Genomic DNA, 6,000 nt, shown 5'->3' on the forward strand with positions numbered 1-6,000 from the left:
CATAATGTTCTTGATTAGTTACTAATTTTTTTATAGTAAAAGCAGTGAACTATATCTAGCTATCTTTAATAATATGAAATCAGAGTTCGTAAATACACCATCAAATGCTACGTGCTTTTGCATTATCAATGGAAAACTTTAGTATAATTACATAGAGTAGCTATTGTTTCCGTGTACGTTCGGCTACAGAGGGCCACATTCAATGCATAATTGAGTCAGCCTCGCTCATGTAAGAAGTGTCCGTGTATGTATCGCCTGTAACGAGATTCCCCTTCTCTGTGTTACGTTTTCATGGACTCATACAATTTGATATATTTCCGAGCAATTTTCTTTGATAGCATTTTTTGTTGGTAGTTAGTAGTTTTTCTTAGTGGAGAAGTAGGATATAATAGTAAGAACACTATTATAAGAACATATTACTATCTCTATGTTTCTCTAAAGACAATAAAAGATATAATGAGAAAGTATCTTTTATTGTCTTTAGAGAAGATTTTTTTATTTTTATAGAAAAGGTGAGGAGTAAGTCCAAATAGCCAAGTGGTAGTTATCTAGAGACATCTACATTTGCAGATACGTTTCCTGCAATTAATCGACAGAGAATTAGACGCATAGAAAAGAATGTATCCCCGTCCTCTACAAATCCATCTCTCCGTCCTATCTTTTTTTATCACAAAAGAGTGGAAAGAGGAGGAAGACTAAAATCCTTTGTACTGCTAAAACTTTATAACACTTTATTACTGTTTAATCTCAGATATTTTTCATTGCCTTTTTAAATAACCACAAAGATATTTACGGAATGCATGTTCAAAATGAAAGCGGGTAAATGAAATCTTTTTAATATTTTGAATTTAAAAACGGTGCATTTCTTCGCGAAGTGCTGTTTAAATTTCCATACGTTGTTACAATACCGCTTGGCATATGTAACATTTCTTTCCTAGTTCTTTACAAAAATTCTATGTTTCTGTGTGAATTTTTAGCATCCATTTTAAATACTTTTTTGTTTTTATTTCTTTAAAATTTAATAAAAATAGTTAACGTCGCGTAAATGTTTTAATTGAATTTATAGTTCGATGTTTTAATTACGAATAAACATTTTAGATAACAAAGTGCAGAACAAAACAAAGTCTTCAGATTGCCTTAATACTATTAGCGTGAACAAATAAAACGTGCAAATCCTTTGAAAGCGTTCAGAAAAGAGTAAAGAAAATTTATCTATCTACTTATTGGAAACGTGATAAGCTTTGTAACTGTGTAAATGTACGAAAGCAGTAAATTCATTTACATTGAACATGTATTATTTATTTAGTTTTATATATAAAAGGAAAATATGTATGGCTGGTGATTAAAGTCTAAGAATTGCTTAGTATTATTTAAGTAGTGTTAATTTATTTACGCACATATGAATCCAAAAATTAAATCAAAATTTAATTTGGATGGAATACCAAAGACATCATTTTACAAACAGATTAGGCTATAGTGAAAGTATTAAAATTCAAATATTCTTTATTGCATACTTAAATGATTACAGCAATATCGCTGTGGCTCCATATCTCGGTTCACCTGTATTTATGCCAATGACTTCCCTTTATATTGCATCATACAAAATAAATAATTAGTAAAACAAATGTATCAATTAAAACTGAAATAAAATAAATTTAAAATTATTAATTAATTAAAGGAAGAAAAAAACGAACAGGATTGTAATGTTCTCTTTTTTACGTATTATAAATATATTTATTTATATTTGTATTTGCTAGGTAAATAAATACGATATTATTCACATAATTCAGCGGATATTTCGCTTGAACGATCCCTCGAACTCATTTTCTTTTGAAGTTCTCTTTTTCTTTGTATTTGAGGTTTATTCAATTGTTTAATGTCTTAGCAAACAAGACAATTCTCTTTGTACTTTATCTTCAGAGCATTTTTATCTTTTTGTAGAAAGGTAAGGAGCATATAAAGTACATGTTAGTACAATACAAACAAGAAAAAAATAGTTAATACAAAAGTAACAATTTTTTTTCTATATTGGCCTCTTTATTTAGACTTATTAAAGATCTTCTAAAGTTAACAATCTTGAACAATGTTTAACGATTAAATTTCGAACAAAGGGATAAAAACTTTTTAACTGGCAGACGTTTAGAAATTCGATCGCCGGTCGCGTTTCTAGGCAATTACAACTTTGTCCCTTTGCTCTTTTCGATGATGTTCTCAAATAACTTCAAACATTAAATTCGAAGCGAGTAAAGTCTACAAGTTTACAAGCTTTTCTTAGGTTCATCTGTCCCGATGTCTGACATCAAAAAAACTCTCATGATTGTGGTTAATAATGTTAAACTACAAATTGGAGAAGAAATGAACCAACATAATGTCCAGTAAACTTATGGGGTCTACGAGATAAAATAAGGGGAGTAATCTATAACTATAACTAAGTTAGCTTGTTGTTTGTTAAGGGTTTATTGAATTTTAGTTATCTATTTTAGTCGCCTGTTGCCGCTATGATATTAACGCATCTATTGTGAACTGATATTTACCAACACATGGCTATTGTACAATGTGTTGTTCTGTTTTGTCTATTGTTTGCAGAAACGTATGAAATAATATTTGTAAATCGATGATCAATATTTTTTGTTTATTTATTTACTGTTACGTTATTATATGAGGGTTATTGTCTTTGAAAGTGCCTGAAAAGGAACAGCTTCAGAGCCTGATTTTTAATAACATAATATCGTTAATTCAGTTATAAAAAATCTGATAAAACATCGACGCATTTAATACAATTAGAGTAAAACAAAGAAGTTATTAATGAGATAGGTAAAAAAAAACTTCAATCAAAATCATTCTTAATCCTTTTAAGACGTGAAAAAAGGAATCATTAAAAAGCAATGAAAACAGCTGGGAATTTGCTCGGTTCCGCCGGGAGCTGTCCGACGTGCCTACACTGAATTGGAAATAAATTACACCGAAGATAGAGAAAATCTTTTTTAATACCGACCTCCAGTTCTACACTTAAGCTAACAAATTTATTTTGCTACGAAGAAAGCTTAAGGTTTGCTTAACAATTTTTACGTTAAATATAAAAATAACCTATAATCTTGTTTTTAAAAGATGTACCAGATTGTAAGACCAGCATGATTCTTCCTTATTTGTTAATCTTATTCAAAAGGAAAGCTATTGATAAGAATACTGTTTATTTTATCCGATTTGCTTATTTTTATTTTATTTGACATATTAATTTTACTTTTACTTTAAATATATTTATTTATTTACATACTTGCTGTCACCTGCGTCTCTCTCCGTGCAGAATTAAAAAAAAACATAATAAGTAGCGTATGTATTCTTCCAGAATATGTTCTACATCTGTGCCAAATTTCATCAAGATCCATTAAGCCGTTCCGGAGATACCTTCAAACAAACATCTTCAGATATACATAGACTAATTTTAATGAGGTTTGTGTTAACTTCTTCATAAACTAAATCAGAAAAAACAATAAAAAATGAAACTCAAAACAGGAATCTCTTCAATTAATAATTTTTAGCAACTTTCGCTCTGGTTTTTATTTGTTAAAAACAACATTTAAAAAACGAGAGCAAAGTACCGACATTTGCATAAAATAATTTTGAAAGGTTAAAATTTGCATTCTTTGTTATTTTATAAATTTGAAGGCATTACCGAACTCTCCGAAAGCTTTTGAGGGCATCATTCTGCTAAGTTGATGCCATAAATTGGGATTTATTTAAATATTTTTGTCTTTTATTTGATGTATTAGGGTGAAGAGGAGCCAATTTAAATTAATTGTTTGAATTCTTTTTAATTCTAATAATAATTCACGCTTCTTTAATCGTAAGACTATATAGTACTTTACCGGTAAAATTAAGAGAAAGTACAATAATTCAGTTCCAATACCAATTTTTTTACCTTTAAATGTTTAATTTGATCCGCCCATATTGATCGATTTTAAAGTAAAACTTGAGATTAAGTATAAGATCTTCTAATTTTCGTTACTTATACAAAACATAATGTCATCCCGCACATTCTTGAAAGAAAAATATTTTTGTTCAGATATTGCGAATAAAATGCGGTAAAAAATAACTTAATGTATAAAGTATATTTTTAAAATGTCTGTCTGAATAGTAGATTATATAGTAGTTTATTCATGACGTACTAGTATTGAGTTAGACATTTTGAACACTGTAAGCTCTCGGTTAGGTCGTTTGCTGAATGATTGATGTAGCGCGGTTCGACATAGTTTCAGAGGTTTGCTCCGTGAATTGACTTGGATTCATACAAATCTATTCTATATTGTTTGGATCTTTCACGTAGAATAACAAATCAGTATAAAATAGAAAATACAATTTTATTACATAAATATTTTATTTATATTTACCAATATTAATAACTAGCTTTTACCCGCGACTCCGTCCGCGCGGAATAAAAAATAGAAAACGGGGTAAAAACTATCCTTTGTCCGTTTCCTGGTTCTAAGCTACCTGCCCACCAATTTTCAGTCAAATCGATTCAGCCGTTCTTGAGTTATAAATAGTGTAACTAACACGACTTTCTTTTATGTATATAGATAGATTTACGAGCAAATGAAAAAATAAATATATTAAAAAAAAAACAATTAAAACGTTACAAGATTTGCTTCATATCATTCAACTAACTGACATAAAAACTGTAAAAATATATCTAGAAAAATATTTATTTAAACGGGAATCGTTTAGTAAAACATCAGTAGAAGCTTTTTTATTCACTCGTCTATCCCAAGTTGTAAAAAAACAAATATTCGATAATGAGAAACGAACGATGCGATCGTTTGCGAATTGCTCAGGACGTGGTGTAAATTTTAAATTTGAAGCAATACATTATACTTTGGATGTGGATTTCTGGGTTAACTTCACTTTATATATTAAGTTTGATTTTTATTTCATCGAAGTATAATATTATAGTTGATATTTAGGTAAGACACATCTTGAAATTGCGAAAGCAATCAGCCTATTTATCAACAAATGTACATATAACTAATAAACATGTTTATCACAATGGTAGATGCCAGCACCAACATCTGTTGCCCCAAAATGCCGGCTCGTCCGGTGCAATACCACGACCATACAGAAGATAGACGTTAAATGGAAGTCATTTCGCAAGTCTGTGTGCTGGAGACCTAATTTTAGTCCTCTTTCCCTTCCCACCATTTCCTTATAAAGGAAGAATTTGAACAGAAAGTGGATTTAACGGAAAATAGGACGCAGAGGGAGAAAAATTATTCTCTCTCTATTCTATTTCTCCGTCTATTAAAGGTAGGTAAAGTTTCTGCTATTGTGGATATCTATGGGCAGGGGTCGGTTCGCTATTTCGGCGAATTAAGGTGTCAGCTTGCTCGATTCTATCTATAAGACTCTTAGTTACTTTGAAGATCGTGCTTATTAAAGGCCGAGAGGCGTTTGTGCGTGTTCCCGGTATCGATGGCCACTTAACATCGAGTAGCTTGTTGCTCGCTCTATTATACAAACATCCCTATATTTTATTACTCGTAATTTAAAGAACTAGTTAATATTAATATAGTAAATAAAATAAGCGTATACATATTCATACATTTTATTCCTCAAACCACCTGAGACCTACAGTACTTTATCATAATAAACTTCATGAAGTATGCTTGTGAGCGTAATGTACGAGATTCAGAGTATTTTGCTGGGTAAATATAAGTGCAGGACACAGCTCACGGGCGCTCGAGTAGTTTTCTCTGTCACAATTTTTAAGAAATATCACACTGAGTTTAAAAATAATAAATTATATTTCAAATTACTTAAAAAATAAAATTAAAAATAGTTGCAACTTGAAATGATGTACAAACTTTACATTGAAATTACCTCGTTATATGCATAGGGTTTTGAATAAAAAAAAAAACTTGAGAGGTGTCAAGGGACACCCGGATGGAACGAAGTTCCTTTCAATTAATTAGTGAAGGAACCAATGTTTATTCTATGAATAAAAAA

The sequence above is a fragment of the Papilio machaon genome, chromosome 8 (assembly GCF_912999745.1).
Source record: "Papilio machaon chromosome 8, ilPapMach1.1, whole genome shotgun sequence".
NCBI classification, from domain to species: Eukaryota; Metazoa; Arthropoda; class Insecta; order Lepidoptera; family Papilionidae; genus Papilio; species Papilio machaon.